Genomic DNA, 15544 nt, shown 5'->3' with positions numbered 1-15544 from the left:
TATATAAGTGGGTGGATGGATGGTTGGTAGGGTGGGTATATAAGTGGGTGGATGGATGGTTGGTAGGGTGGGTATGTAAGTGGGTGGATGGATGGTTGGTAGGGTAGGTATATAAATGGATGGATGGATGGATAGATGGATGGATGAATGGATGGATTCATCCACCATTTCAGTCTAGATCAGAAACTGCAGGCTTCCACAGAGACCTGTAAAAACCTACTGCTTGAGCCACCTCTGTGGGGTGGAAATGGACTGCCTGGTTTGTTAGCAAACGTTCTCTTGACCTTAAATGCAACCCCCTGAGGCCAGGTCTCCAGCTATGAGGATGGTGATGCTTGTGGGTCCCCCAGTCCCATTCACTGTGGACATGGAGCATCTCCTTGGGGTGCAGTTGCTGAAATCAGGTGGAGGTGGGCTCCTGGGTGTGAGGGTTCTCCTCCCTGAAGTCGTTCAGTAGAAGGCGAACTCCCCCGACACACTCCCCCCCAACACAGTCCAACCAGAGGCTTGGTGAGTGGGTTGGAATCCACAAGCCTTTGGGACCTGAGGTTTCCCTGAGTGCCTGCCCATCAGTACTTAGAGAAGGATCCATGCTCTTGTCAGTGGACCTTCTGCAGAGTCAGGACAGGACAGCCTTCAGGAAGTGCGAGCCCAGCCCTTGAGCATCCCTCCCAGAAGAAGAGTTTCCAGCCAGAAGGAGGAGCCAGCAGGTGTGTGGGCCAGCGGGGCTCGGGGGGTGCAGGGCTCCGTCTTTGCAAAAGAAACCCTGTCCAGCCCCCGGGGGGTGCTCCTCTTCACCGGGCGGCTGTCTTCAGAACCCCTGGTTCTGACCTCTCACACGTGTGCCAGGCTGTGGACAAATTCGGGCTCATGTCCACATCTGTTGGCTGAAGGTGGTGTCCGCAGTTGAGGCTTGGGGTCGCTGAGGGGACTGCAGAGTGGCTGGGAAGGTGAGACTTAGGGTGCTTTGTAAGAACAGGATGGGGTGCTTGTTAGTGGGGCCCCAGCTGTCTTCCTAGGTGGCATGGAAGTGACTATGGCCTGAAATGGGAGCAGTTTCTGGAATGGGCGGGAGGAGGTCGGAAGGGCAGGGAGCAAAGGCTCTCACTGCTCTGGGTCTAAATCCTGCTCTTGAGCTGTCCAGCCAGCGTGGCCTCCCGCCCCCCAGGCCTGGGGTCAGGATGGAGGGGGAGGGCCGGAGTTGCAGTCAGCAGCACGTTACAGGCACTGGCACCTCACTAGGTGAGGGCAAAAGTTGCCCGCGTACCCTGACCCTGGGAACCGATTGTCATGAATGGCGCCTCTGCTCTCCAAGCGTCACTCTTACCAGGAGCCAGCGCTGGAGCACATGAGGAGGGGCCCTGTTATTGTGAAAGGAACCAGGGTCCCCACCAAGCAGACCCCGGCGGGCTCCCTGCCCCTGCCACGGCCCAGCTCTGAGTCTTGGGCTGGGTCATGGGTCCCTGTCTCCGCTTCCTCGCCTGGACACTGGGACAGTGGAGCCTCCTTCTGCAGGTGGTGGAGGGATCCAGGAGAGAGTGCTGTGGGCGCCCGTGAATGAGATGGGCCCAGGACTCGGAGGCGGCCATCAGACTGTTTGTAAATAAATGGAAACCCGATCTCCAAAGCCGACCTCACTCCTTACAGTGTCTAAACCTCACAGTGTCCTGCCGTCTGACTCTGCAGTGAGCAGCCAACACCGAGCCCCCTCCACCACCTGATCACCACAAGTGAACCTGAGCAACGCCCACGGGGCTGGCCTCTGGAGCTCAGCTACAGCCCGAGGCCTGGGGTCACCTGAGTCCTCGTGGTCTGCGTCGATCTGGGAGCTGGCAGGGCAGGAGAGGAAAGCCCAGGGGTTGGGGAAGTGGCTGCAGCCCTCGCCCCCTCCTCCGAGTCCTAGCTCAGTGCAGTTAGACCTGGGCCTGGGAGCTCAGCTCCAAAACGATTTACAATTCAATTGTGAAATGGAATACAAATTAGACATCCCTCTTTGGGCCTCTCAATTTTCTTTGTTAAAGCTCCCATTCCTCCTAGTACATTTCTCTATTTCTAGATGAGCTTTTATGTTGTGTTGACAGGTAGGGGCCGGGTCGTGGGAGGGTGGTCTGATGACTGCTCTCCTTCTTCGCTCCCGGAGAGGCTGCAGCCATGTTCACTCACCACGTGGGCTGGACCGGAGTGAGGGAGGTGTATGGAGAGGAAGCGGTCAGGTGGAATCCCAGCTTCCCCATTCACAAGCTGCGTGACCCCAGGCGGGTTACCAACATCTCTCCTTCTATGTGAAGTGGGCATCGATAATGCAGGTGCCAGGCTGGGGGCCAGGGGCGATGCCTGGGACAGCCCCGGAGAGCAGGATTCAAGGCTGTGTGTGCGTGTGTGTGTGCGCACGTGTGTGTGTGTGCATGTGCGTGTGCGTGTGTATAGGTCACCAGTGTGCGCCTCCAGAGCTCAATGCCACCTGGGACCATATGAACCAGTGCAGAATCCACATCATAGCATCACCCAACGAGAGGTGAGAGTTGGGGTGAGTGTCCATGCTTGCCCCGTGAGGGTCAAAGCTGCCCCCATGGCAGGCAACCTCTACAGTGCTGGCCTGCCCTGTGCAGGTGGCACTGGCTCATGTCCAGCAAGTGTCCTCAGGCAGGGTCCTGGGGGCTGGTGGTCAGGCCAGCCACAGGGCAGTGGTGGGTGGAGAGGGTGTGAGTGGTGTATTGGGCTGCCATCACTGCAGAATGAATTCCCACCAGCAGTGGGCTTCTAGTGGTTCATGGCTGAGCACGGCCCTGTGGGTTGCATTCTGGCACATTTTGTCTGGATACTCTGCTCAGGATCTTGCAGGCTGAAATAAAGGTGTGTCCTGGGCTGTGTTCTCAGCTGGAGCCCCGACTGGGGAGGAGCTGCGTTCAGGTGTGTCTTGGGCTGTGTTCTCAGCCAGAGCCCCGACTGGGGAGGAGCTGCATTCAGGTGTGTCTTAGGCTGTGTTCTCAGCTGGAGCCCCAGCTGGGGAGGAGCTGCATTCAGCTGCCCCATGGGGCTGGCAGAGTTGTTTCCTTGCATCTGCATGCCTGAGGTCCGTTTGCTCCCTGGCCGTCCACTGAGGACTGCTCCCGGCTCATCCAGCCCCACTACAACTCCTTGCCTATGGTCCTCTCCAAGACAGGGCATTTTTTTCACTGAGGCCAGCAGGAGGGGTCTGACATCATTTAGATGTCAGATGTAAAGGACTCATCTCCCTTTGATTATCTCAGAATTCAGATTAGAAACCTAATTACATCTGCAAAGTCCGTCAAGAGTGGGAGGAACAAGTGAGTATGATAGAAAGCACCCTTCATGGAGTGCTTCACCCTTCACCTTTCACGGAGTACCTTCACAGAGTGCCTTCATGAAGTGCTTCCGTCCCACACTGGAGGAGGTCCTGCTGGCATCCAGTATCCTGCCCACCACAGTGGGCACCAACCTAGTTTGTTGACATGGTGGCCAAACAGCAAGGTCCTTGTGGCCAAGATCTCACTGTCCAGTTGTAGAGACAAACAGAGGCATCATCAACACGAGATTCTACAAGGTCTACGCTTCAGTGGCTGTGAAGGTGAAGAGCAGAGGTCCTGAGAGAGGCTGACGCCATGCAGCATGGTCAGGGCCAGAATCTCCGTAAGAGTAACACTTTTTTTTTTTTTTTTTTTTTGAGATGGAGTCTCGCTCTGTTGCCCAGGCTGGAGTGCATTGGCACAATCTCAGCTCATTGTAACCTCCACCTCCAAGGTTCAAATGATTCTTCTGCCTCAGCCTCCTGAGCAGCTGGGATTATAGGCACTCGCAACCATGCCTGGCTAATTTTTGTATTTTTAAGTAGAGACAGGGTTTCACGATGTTGGCCAGGCTGGCCTTAAACTCCTGACCTTGTGATCTGCCCGCCTGCCTCCCAAAGTGCTGGGATTCCAGGCATGAACTGCTGCGCCCAGCCAAGAGTAACATTTACAATGAGTCCTGGAGGATGGGAAGGTGCTGGAGTTGGGGCGAGGCAGGGGAGTGTTCCAAGTGGTGACAGCATCAAACAGCCCGTGCAAAGGCCCCAAGGCAGCGAGAGCCACGTGCATCTGAGGAATGGAGGGAAGGTCAGTGTGGCTGAAAGGGGTGAGCCGTGGGTAGGGGAGGAGATGGGAGGCTCCAGGGACCGGCAGAAGCAGCCACGGAGGCCCCTCAGGGCCAATAGTGATGTGGGGGGATACCCCCAGCTTTATCTTGAAAGAACTGAATTAAGGGCCAGCCATGGTGGCTCATGCCTATAATCTAAGCACTTTGGGAGGCCAAGACAGGCAAATCACCCCAGCCCAGGAGTTCGAGACCAGCCTGGGCAACATGGTGAGACCCCCATCGCTACAAAAAATGATTAAAAAAATCAGCCACGCATGGTGGTGCAACCCTGTAGTCCCGACTACTCAGGAGGCTGAAGTGAGAGAAGCACCTGAGCCCAGGAAGTGGCGGCTGCGGTGAGCCGCGATTGTACCACCGCATGCCAGCCTGGGCACTCCAGCCTGGGCACTCCAGCCTGGGCAATACGGCAAGCATCTGCCTTGAAAAGAAACGGAATGAGATCCTGTAGGCACATCAAATACCAGCACACAGCCTGGCATTCACAGGGGCGTGACGGGGGGCAGTGGCATATTCCGAAATGACCCCATGCCCGCGTGACCCTCTCCCTAGGTGTGGGTGAGCTCTGTAACTTGCTTTAAGCTAGTAGAAAATGGCTGAGGTGAAGGGATTGTGCAGATAAATCCCCACACTGCAGAATTTAAGTTAATCAAGGGGGATGATGCTGGGTGGGCCTGGTCTAATCAGGGGAGCACCTTAGAGGCGAGCCTAGAGGCAGAGGTTTGCGGGAGCTGATGCCCTCCCTGACCTCCCTGCAGCTTTGAAGAAGGAGACGTCTATGAATTCTGCAGCCACAAGGAAACGTGTCCTGCCAATCCCTTGAGGGGCCGTGGAGAGGGGTCCTGGCCTATTTGAACTGCCCCTGCGATTTCAGCCCTGTGAGCCCCTGAGCAGGGCACCTGGCTCAGCCTTGCTTGAACTCCCGACCTACAGCAATGGTGAGGTCACAGATGTGTGTTCCAAGCTGCCGAGTGTGTAGCAGAATAACAACAGAAAACAGATACAAAGTGTAGCCATTCTTGCACGGCCTCTCTGGGGTGCACACGGGGCACACAAACAGGAGGCGGTTCCTGCTGGTCCTGGGGTCGCCTCGTACCACCATCCAGCAGGCATCCATTCATTCATTACTGCCAGTCAGTTTCGCATGCTAGCAACCCGCTGACAACGTTCAAACCCCTGCCCGTGGACCCGAGACTCGTGCTGTGTCGCGTCCACGCCACACTCGCACCGTGGCCGTGTCGCGTCCACGCCACACTCGCACCGTGGCTGTGTTGCGTCCATGCCACACTCGCACTGTGGCTGTGTCTCTCAGCGGTGCCGCCTGCTGTGCCAGAGTGCCTTCAGCATCCTCCTCAGCACCAGGCTCCGGGCAGTGGCGCCAGCTCTTTGGAGCTGGTGGAAGACGACCCTGGTCTGTGCGCCTGACCAAGACCGAGCAAAGCACTGCGTCTGGCACTGTGAAGCAGCCAGAAATGAGGGGACAAAGTCCTGGGGCCAGCGGGAGGCTCCAGGAAGGGCAGGGGCTGTGCTCTGGGCCTCAAGGAGGGATGGGGGTTTTGAGAAGAGCAGAACGAAAAGGGGAAGCAGACTTCCAGGAGGGGGACACCTGTGCCCAAAGCAAAGGGGCGGAGCTACAAAAGGGGCCCTTCCCAAGCGGGCTGTGGGTGAGTGGCAGGCCCATCTCATCCGCTCCCGGCACTCACAGGTGCGGAATTCTGATGCCGTTTACAGACGAAGAGCTGAACTCAGCCTACCTCAGTGACTCGCTCAAGGCCACTCAGCTGCTCAGTTGTAAATTTGGGGTGAAATCTAAGTCCATCTGACCCTTTAATTTGTGCAGAGAACCCGGATACCCCAGCCTCCCAAGGCCTCCTCCAGGCTGGTACAGATCTTGGGACCAAACCCAGCCGCTTCTTTCCCATCATGGGACGCAGGACCCAGGTCAGCACAGGCCCTGCCAGCGGCTCCAAGGCCTCTGTGAGTCCCTGTGCCAAACATTCCCTGGTCCTGGCCAGTGCGGCTGTCCCCTGCCTGCCACCACCCAGACCCCAAATGCCCAGACTCTGTCTGCTGTCCTGACCTCCTCCGGGAATTCCTGGCCTCCCCTTCCAGCTCTGGCAGGGAAGCCGGCCCTGGGGGTCCTGTCCCACTCTGGGCGCATTCACCTTACCCCACTTGGGAGGGCTGGAGGGACGCGCTGAGCCTGCTCAGCCCCGGGCCCTGCCTGGAATAGGTGATGGGGTGAAGGTGTTCGGGATGCTGGGTCATCTCCTGAGCTCCTGGATGGCCCCGGACATACACGAGCCTGCGCCACTGCCTGCCAGGGACCTCCAGCCAGAAAGAAACAGCGATGGCCCCGCGTTCTTCGTGCAGCCCCCACCAAGCACCTGGGTGCAGTCCTGGGAACCCCGCCTGGCCTGCAGGCCCCCAGGAAGCCTCAGCTTTGATGTGGTCCAGCCTGGCCCCAGCTGGGAGTGTCCTCAGCTGACTCAGCCTACCTGCGGCTCTGGGACAGAGGCGATGTCCCTCCCAGCCACAGTCATGGGGTCAGGGACCCCACTCTTGCAGGCCATGTACCTGGGGCCTGGTGAATTTGCCGGCACTCTGGGTGTCCTGCCCTCAGGGTGGTCTGCAGCGAGGCCCGCTCTGACCCTGGGTTACATTTCATTCTGTTTCACTCATGCACCCCGTGCCCCTCTATTTGCTCATTCTCTCCTTGGATCACGCTGTACCGGCCCAGGTCCCCACTCACTGTCGGCTGCGGGAGGCTGCGTGACGTCCCCAGAGCTCCACCCAGGCCTGGCACGCAGAGATGTCGCTGTCTGAGGACAGCGTCCTGGTTCCTCCTCTGCCCTCTCCTGACCGCTCTGCGCCTGCCCTTTGCCTGCCCGCGCCTCCTCTCCTCCTCTCCTCACCCTCGGCACAGTTCCTCCTATCCTTGGTGCCGCTCTGGATGCAGCTTCTTCCAGGCAGCCCTCCCTGATCCCTCCAGTCTGGATGAGGCACCCAGCATGTGCGGTCGGAGCTCCGCCCAGCCCAGGCCCAGCCACGCATCAGAGCTACACATCGGAGCTGCCTTCCCCCAAAGCCCCCAGGACCAAAGCCCCCAGGGACTAGGAGGACCCAATCACATTCCCCGCAGTTTCCCTGGAACCCAGCGCAGGCCTTCACCAAATACTCCAGGGAAAATGAATGAATAAGGGAATGAAAAAAGCTACACAGGAGCAGACAAGAGCTTCCTTTAGGAGGCCGTGGGCCAGAGGGGGCTGCCCGGATGCCCGTGACACCCATAAGCTAGAGAGGCAAGAAGGCGGCTTGGAGGAATGGGGTGACAGCCAAAGGCCTGCCAAGGAGAGCGAGGGCGAGGGTGAGGGTGAGGGGGCTCACAGCTGACCAAGTGGAGCCGGTGGCTTCCTGTTTGTCTCACTGGGTCCCTGGTCCTCGTCACAGGCGGCATGAGGTTGGGGAATGCAGCTGGTGCCCGTCCTGAAGGCCAGGCTGTCTGCACGTGCAGGGACCAGATGACACTTCTGGTACAGGGCTGGGGGCATTCCTCCAGGCCAGGGGTCCCTGAATGTTCTCACCAGGGACCTCCTGACACGTGTCCCAGGGAGGGCTGTGGAGCTCGGTCCAGGGACTGGAATCTGGAAGCCTCTGGCTCACTGTGTGACCTCAGCAAGTCCTGCAGGGCCTCGGTCTCTCTATCTGTGAAGTGAGGGTCCCCTAAGCTTTCTCGACTTCCTTAGAGAGGAAGGTTGCCCTGTGTGAGCCACAAATCCAGACTCAGGACCCAAGCGGACATGGGTTCAAATCCTACCTTGTCTTCATTCTTGCCGTGTGACTCTGGGCAGGTGGCTGAGCCTCTCTGCGCCTGTTTATTTCTGACCGTGCCTGAGGGGAGGAGAGGTGGGTGTAAGGCCTGGGTGGGTGAAGGAGGTTTCCGGGTCATAGAGCAGCTGTGCTTGTTTCTGGCCACTGCAACCTCTCACAACAGTACGAGACCCCTTGGAGGAGGAAGAGGGACCCCGGAAGTTGAGGAAGACCAGGACGCTCTGCAGGGGATGTGGCGGACCAGCTTCTACAGCCCTCGGGCTTCCTTGGCACCCTCATTCCGGACGTCATTGGCTTCTTTTTGCAGGGTCCCAGGTTGGACTGGGTGGCTGGGGTCTGGACCTGGCTCCCTGCTAGCGAGGAGCAAACTCACTCATCATGAAAATGAGCCAAGCCCTGTCAAAGCCACGGTGGGGCAGAAGACGTGGGGAGGCGGCCTGGTGGCCTCTGAGGGGACGGAGCCGTTTGCTGTTTGCGTGTTCAGAACTGAGCTGTGGAGGGCCCCAAGTGCCCCAAGGTCCCACTTCTGCCTCCACAAGGCGGATCTTCAGCCAGCCAAGGCACAAGCAGCGTGTGAACGCGTTGAGCATCTGCTGATGCAGCCGTGCATAGAGGAATTAGAGGGGGTCCTAGGAAATGAGGAGGCTCAGCGGTCCCCCTGCATTTTCATACTGGATCTTCACGGTAACCCCCATTTTACAGAGGGGTCTTCTGGGGAGGAAAGAGGGCACCCAGGGTTTGAAGGGAGGTGACAACTCCTACCCTGCTCAGTATCTCACCTCAGCGAGCTCCCTCTCTGGCAGGGGGAAAATGGCAAGCGACCTAATGAACCATGAGCCGAGTCCCATCCCTCCCTCCCTGCAGGGGAGGAGCCCGGGTTTTGAGGTGTAGCCCCACTTCCAGCTTGGGGGACAAGTCGGGGAGGCTTCCTGAAAAGGGGGCCATGCAGGGCCCGCCTCTATAGAATGGGGACAGCATAGAGTCCCCCACTCTCCAACAAGAGGTAATTGCAAGGAGTCAGTGAGATCATGCCTGGAAAGCAGGACCCTGGTCGGGGCACACAGGAGGCGCCTAACTATGGCTCAGCTCTCACTCCTGCAGCAGGATGGGGATAGACAGAGGCGGACACCTGAGACCCTTCCTTTTGGTCCTGCTCTGACCCCAAACCCGCAGGGCAGCCCCGTTCAGCTGCTCAGCGCGGTGGCCAAAGCCTCAGGGTTTGGGTCCAGGCTCCGCAGCTTCTGTGAGGCCCCCGGAGCCTCAGCCTCCTCCCTGTGAGGCAGGGGCAGAAAAGATGGGGAGGAAGGCGGGTGGGGCTGCCTCACTGATGCAGTGACCAGCAGGCAGGACTGAGAGAGGGAGGCACCGTGCGGGTGGGGGAGAGTAGAAGCCCCCTGAGTCCCCAGGGCTAAAGAGAACCCTGCTTGGAGTGAGTGAGGCGGGTGGCGGGCCTCAGGGCATTCCCAGTCCCCACATCTCGGGCAGCTTTCCCTCCATGTCTAAGCCCCTCCATGTCTAAGAATAGACACGTCCAGGATGAAACCAACAGTGTAGCCTGAGGGTCCCCTTCCCACCCACCCCCTGCCAGGGTCCTTGCTCCATACCCCTGAAGCCCAGCCTCCAGGGGCCACGAGGCCCACTCCCAGTCTCCCTGAGGATGGCGCCGGAACACCGCAGGTATTTTGGAAGGCAGATTGGAAACAGGCTTCCGAAGCATTTTCCTTCAGAAGAGTCACCCCAGGAGGTGCCTGCCGGCTGTGGGAGGAAGTGAGCCCCCTGCCGCTGGTGGTAACCAAGCAGAGGTTAGAGAGGCATCTCGCAGAGGTCTCATGTCAGATTCGAGGAGGCCACAAGGTGACCTTGGAACTCGAAGCCTTGGCATTGACCTCACAGCCTGAAGGCTCCACTGCCGCGTGGACGCTGGAGAAGCCCTCCCTGGCCATCCACCCCCGCTGGCCCCAGACTCAGGCCTGTCCCCTCTCATCCCTCTTGGGAAACCTGACGCTTGGGCTACTTGAAAGAAGAGAGGAAGTTGGGTTTGATGTTTTGAAGAAGTGGCTTCTTATCAGAATACCCACTAGAGTCTGGGGCCCACAACCAGTGACACTGTCGCAGCTGTGTCAAGGAGGGAAGAAAACCTGGGCTGATGGCCATTGAGATTTATGGCTTCCCCTGAGTCTAATTGCCTAGGAGTCTTTTTAACAGTTGGGCTAAGTGGTGCTAAGAAGGACAACAGTGCCCTGGTGGTGGCAAGTGCCCCCTCTTCCTCCCTTTGCCCATCCTCCTCCTTCCCTTTCTCTCTCTCTGCTGGGGTTGGGGAGGCGCAGGCAGCTGCTGGCATCCAGGTCTCTGAATGCCTTGGGCTCCTGGTGCCGTAGCTGGGGCCTGCAGGGGTTGGGTGGGAGGGAGGTGGCCATCCTGGCCGCAGCAGGGCAGGGCTCTGACCTCCCAGCTGGGCTTCCCTGCAGCGTCTGTGCGCCTTGAGCCTCCAGGCCAGGGAATGGTGCCCACGCTGTTCTGTGCTGCCAGTAGGCTGCTGCGTCAGCAGATGCTCAACGCATGCACACGCTGGTTGTGCCTTGGCTGGCTGAAGATCCACCTTGTGGAGGCAGAAGTGGGACCTTGGGGCACCGCTCAGGTCAAACAAGAAAGAGCTTTCTAGCTGCTGCCTCCGTGGAAGTGAGACACTCATCTCCAGAGGCATGTAAGCAAAGTCAAACCACCTCTGGCATGGAGGCAGGGGGCAGGGTTTGTGCATTGAGGTGTGTCGGACACAGACTTCCTGGGTGTGCTCAGAAGCCCAGCCTCCGCTGGGCTGTCCTAGTCAGTTGCTGTGCCTGTCTGCTCCCCTTGTTCATTCATCCGATAATTCAATGCCAAGCACTCTGGCACTTCCCACACCCCCCTTGCCTTAGAGGCTTCCTGGGCTGTCTCCCAGCCCAGCCTCCAGTGTGGGCTACGATACCTGGTGGCCAGGTCTGGAGCACTTGGGGGTCACTGGTGACCGAGGTTGCCGGACAGACCCCGGGGCGGAGTCAGGGGCTGCCTCCTCCCTGAAGCAGGCTGTGTTCAACGCTATGCCTCTGGAGCCAGAGGCGACTCTGTGCCCAGGCCGGGGCGGGGAGTGGCACTAGGGGGCCACATGGACCCCAGATGGTAGAGATATAATAGTGCCACGTCCTGACCTGGTTTCCTTGGTGCGGTGTGGCCAGTGGGTCCAGAGGCGGCCTGAGTACAAAGTCTCCAAGCACGGCGGAGTCTCAGAGGCTCCTGCACAAAAATCCGGCAGGGGCAGGGACCCCTCAGGGGACCTCCTGACCGCTTGCAGCTCCCAAGGCTCACAGGAGAGCCCGCTTGGTCCTTCGCAGTGGCAGGGCAGGGGACTTGGTCCGCTCCTCTACCGAGCAGTGACGGCTCGTGGGTCCTGAACACAGCTTCACTCACCGCTCCCCCAGCGCCTCATGGTGAAGGCGGAGTCTTGGGTATGGTGCCCACGTCCTCACTCCTCTAAGAGGCCGCCGTCTGCCTTCCACTGTGGGTGAGGAGCTTCCCCGCCCAGCCACGTTGGGCCTGGGCTTGGGACTAGCCTGGGCTCGGTGACATCCAGTGGGTGAGCGTCGAGGCAGATCTGGGCACTCTTCTCGCTCTTTATGCCCTGCTGAGCTGTCCTGGATGACCATGTTCCATGGAGCCACTGGTCCAAGGAGAATGAGGAAGGACAGGGAGCAGCCCTGAACCCCGCCTGCGGCCTGGGGTGGGCCCAGCAGAGCACAGTCAAGCACAGCTGGGCACAGCCGACTTGCCAGGGCCACCGCCCACCGCAGGCCCACAGGCAAGGAAACCACCACTTGCTGTCATAAGCTGAAGAGTTTTGGGGTGGTTTGTTACGCAGCAAAAACTGACTAATACACATGGGTGCTGTTATCATCATCCAGTGCCACCAGTGAAGAGACAGGCTCAGAGAGGCCAAGTCACTCTCCCAAGGTCACCCAGTTCTCAAGTGGCGGGCTGAGAGTCACACTCAGGCGGTCCTGCCTGTCAACTGTCACTCCACCTGCAATTCTGCCTTCCAGGTAGAAGCCTGCCCAGCTCACCAGGCTGTGGACAAATCTTCAAAACCTGTCTCTGGATTGGAAGGTTTCTGGGCAGACACCAAGACCAGAACCATGTATTCACCGAAGGCGTCTCCCGTCGGCCCCGGCCAGGATGGCTTCACTGCCTTTCAACACCCTGGTGGCTCCCAGCTGGACCTCAGCCATGGCCTGCTTCCACTCCAGCCTCCACCAGCACCTAGGGACCTGCTGACAGCGTCCATCTCACCCCATGACACTTGGTGGCTCCCTAGCACTGCAGGGTCCAGTCCTGGCACCTGGCATCTTACTGCGGCCCACAAGGCTCGTGACCTGCAACTTGCACACCAGACCTCGCTCACACACTCATACACACACGCATAGCCACACAGTCACCCTCACACACGCTCGCTCACACACTCCCACATCCTCACACACTCACAGGCTTACACTCACACGCTTACACCCACAGGCTCACTCACTCCCACATCCTCACTCACACACACTCACACGCTCACACACACTTCCACATCACCCGCTCACACACTCAGATTCACACGCCCACACACAGGCATAGCAACACTCACAGGCTCACACACTCCCACATCCTCACTCACACACCCAGATTCACACACACACACACACACAGTCACCCTCACACACACTCGTTCACACACTCACACACACTCACAGGCTTACACTCACACGCTTACACTCACATGCTCTCACTCCCACGTCCTCACTCACACTCACTCACATGCTCATGCACACTCCCACATCACCCACTCACACACTCAGATTTACACACCCACACACATGCATAGCTACACTCACAGGCTCATGCACTCTCACATCCTCACTCACACACACTTGCTAATTCACACACTCCCACACTCCTTCTTCACCCACTCACACTCAGATTCACACACACACACTCCCACATCCTCACCCACATACACTTACACACGCAGATTCACACATCACACACACGCTCATTCACACACTCCCACATCCTCACTCAGATTCACACAGGCACACTCGTAGTCCCCCTACACCCTCACACACTCAGCGCAGCTCCAGCCAGGCTGAGCTCTTGGTTCCTGGAGCACCAGGCTCACCCCTCCTCCTGGCCTTTGCGGCCACTCTTCCTCTGCCAGGCGTCCTCCCTGGCCCTGCTCCTTCACCTCAGCTTGGCTGGTCACCTCCTCCTGGAAGCCTTCCCTGGCAGCAGCCCCCTACACCCTGCACATACATCTTGCGTCTCAGCTGACACCCATGCCTTCCCTTCATGGTGGCAGGAGCCCATGGCCAGGGCACAGTTCACCGCAGAGCATTGCTGAGTGTGCGGCTTATGCCCCGCAGCCCCCGGGAGTGGGGAGTGGTCTCCTGTGGAAGGCATCTCCCAGACCCTGGTGTTCTGGGGCTCACGCAGGCCTGGTGGGGGGGGGGCTGCTCCTGTGTGGAGTTTATCCTCTGGGTCTCTGCTCCCCGCCAGCTCCCTGTGACCCCCACCAAGGCATCTGACTCCTCCTTTCTCCCCAGGCGCAGACACAACCTAGAGAATTTGTCCCCACCAAGATCCAGACAAAAGTGTTAAGTAAATGAAATCAAAATGTCTTTAGGCCAAGCTGCAGTTTGCCAGTGTCAGCTGTCACGGGGCGGCCACGGCCTAAGGGTTCCACGGCTGGGGTTGGGTCACAGAAGGACAGTCCCATGAACCATGTCCTGGGGGACCTCTGGCCATACTGTGGCCTCAGGGCGGTGGAGCTTGCTGGCTCTCCCCCCTTCTCCGGGGATATTTTCAGGATCTGCTCTTGTTGGGCAGTGAGAAGTCAGTGAGGAAGGGGTGAGCTTCCCAGGAAGCGGCGGACTCTCAGGGGCCCTGCAGGCCCCTTCCTCCCCGCGGAGGCCTTGGCCCACCACCTGCATTAAGGTGCCTGGCCCTGCCGAGGGTGGGGCTGGAAGCGTCTTTGGGGAGCAGGAGCAAGGGAGGGGCGCGGAGGGTCTGAGGTGTCCCTCCGCCGTGGGCCAGGCAGACACACAAGCATGTGGCCACCTACACACAGCACGGAGCCTCACACAGAGCTGAAGCCAGACACAAAGTAAGAAACGACCGTGTTTGTTGAAAGCTGCACACGGGCAAAGCAGCATTAGGGGCTGGGAGTCAGGAGAGGGGCGTGCGGGTGCGGCTGGGAGGGGCACAAAGCTTGAGGCTGCCTCTGCATGGCCCCGAGTGCGGTGCAGGAATCTGGGATCTCGAAGCCCCTGGGGGATCGGGCCTTGTAGGGGGTGGGAGTGCCCGCCCCTTGCCTGAGAGGTACTTACACAGACCACTGCTTTGTGGCAATTCACTTCTTCTCTGTGCACTTTCCCGTATGTTTTCCGTGTCTTGATTAAAAAAATGAAGGGTTACACTTCAAAAGGAGGGTGGTGCCCCAGGCAAGCCCTTGGTGACCCACAAGTCCCGGCTCCCTCCTCGGGGTTTGGGCTCTGTGGGTCAAGATGACCAGGGGGAGACCTATGCTAATTCTAGCCCAATAATTCCAAGCTTGCTTGGCTCAGAGGACACTGGAGTTTAAACACTGAACTAAACTGTACGACTGGTGCAGTTAATTAGAAATCAGGCGGCAACAGGAAGCCTAAGGTAAAGACCATCTGAGAGCGCGGTGACACCGGGGACACCTCGGGGTGGCTGCAGAGCGGGGAATACTGCTGTGGTCCCACGAATGCTTCTCAACATGGAGACTGCATGAGGGCCTCGAAAAGAGGGTTTATGCAAAGATCTCTGAGAAGGGTGGCGACCTCTGCTCACAAGATCCGGGAGGGTCTTTGCAGATGGGAGCTGGCAAGGAGGAGACATGCCTTGCAGGGCAGAGCTCACGGAACGCCTCAGGCCCTGCGGAGGTTCCGGGAATATGGAGTGATCTCGATTGCTCTAGATCCTCAGTGCTAGGGAGGTAAAGCCCCTGATGCGTTGGGTGTGGTCGGACCGGGTGTCCTCATCCGCTATAAGTCTGATGCAGCCGCGCCCTGCCAACAATGGGTGATAAACTCAGAGCACCCGTTTGGCATGTCTTAGAAGGATCCCAAGTGCTCTCCGCCCAGCTGTGTTACCTACACCTTCACCCTCCCCTTCCACGCCCATAAGATCAATGAGATTGTGCACCTAATAAGAGTGTTTGGAGCCCCGAGCTCGGGGCCAGCCAGCACGGTTCCCATGCTTGCGTTCGTCCCCGGGGCCCATGCTGTAAATTCTACTCTGGTGTCTGTCTTTACTTCCTTTCTCAATCCCTCGTCACTGCTGGACCAAGGGCACCCACGTGCGGAGTTGGGTTCATTCCCAACAGGCTTCAAGTAGGAGCCGTCCTCTCTGCCCGAAGACAGGGGTCCGGGTCTGGCCAGGCCTGTCAAGGCTACCTGCCTCCCCTGTCTCCAGGCTGAGTCCGGAAACCTCTGTCTGGGGAGAGGTGAGGACGCAGATGGGGGCACAG

At 58.7% G+C, this 15544-nt stretch overlaps 1 long non-coding RNA gene across 1 annotated transcript; it reads left to right on the top strand.

The window, feature by feature from the left end:
• The first annotated feature begins 569 nt into the window (after positions 1-569).
• On the top strand, positions 570-2060 carry LOC116539181. Its single transcript, XR_004263940.1, has 2 exons — positions 570-710; positions 1516-2060. It is a non-coding gene; the product is annotated as an uncharacterized LOC116539181 (long non-coding RNA).
• The last annotated feature ends 13484 nt before the right edge of the window (positions 2061-15544 follow it).

The sequence above is a fragment of the Sapajus apella genome, unplaced genomic scaffold (assembly GCF_009761245.1).
Source record: "Sapajus apella isolate SASKATOON/1434 unplaced genomic scaffold, GSC_monkey_1.0 scaffold126, whole genome shotgun sequence".
In the NCBI taxonomy this organism is placed as follows: domain Eukaryota; kingdom Metazoa; phylum Chordata; class Mammalia; order Primates; family Cebidae; genus Sapajus; species Sapajus apella.
The sequence above is the reverse complement of the archived record's forward strand: the minus strand, read 5'-3'. Positions and strand labels throughout refer to the sequence as shown.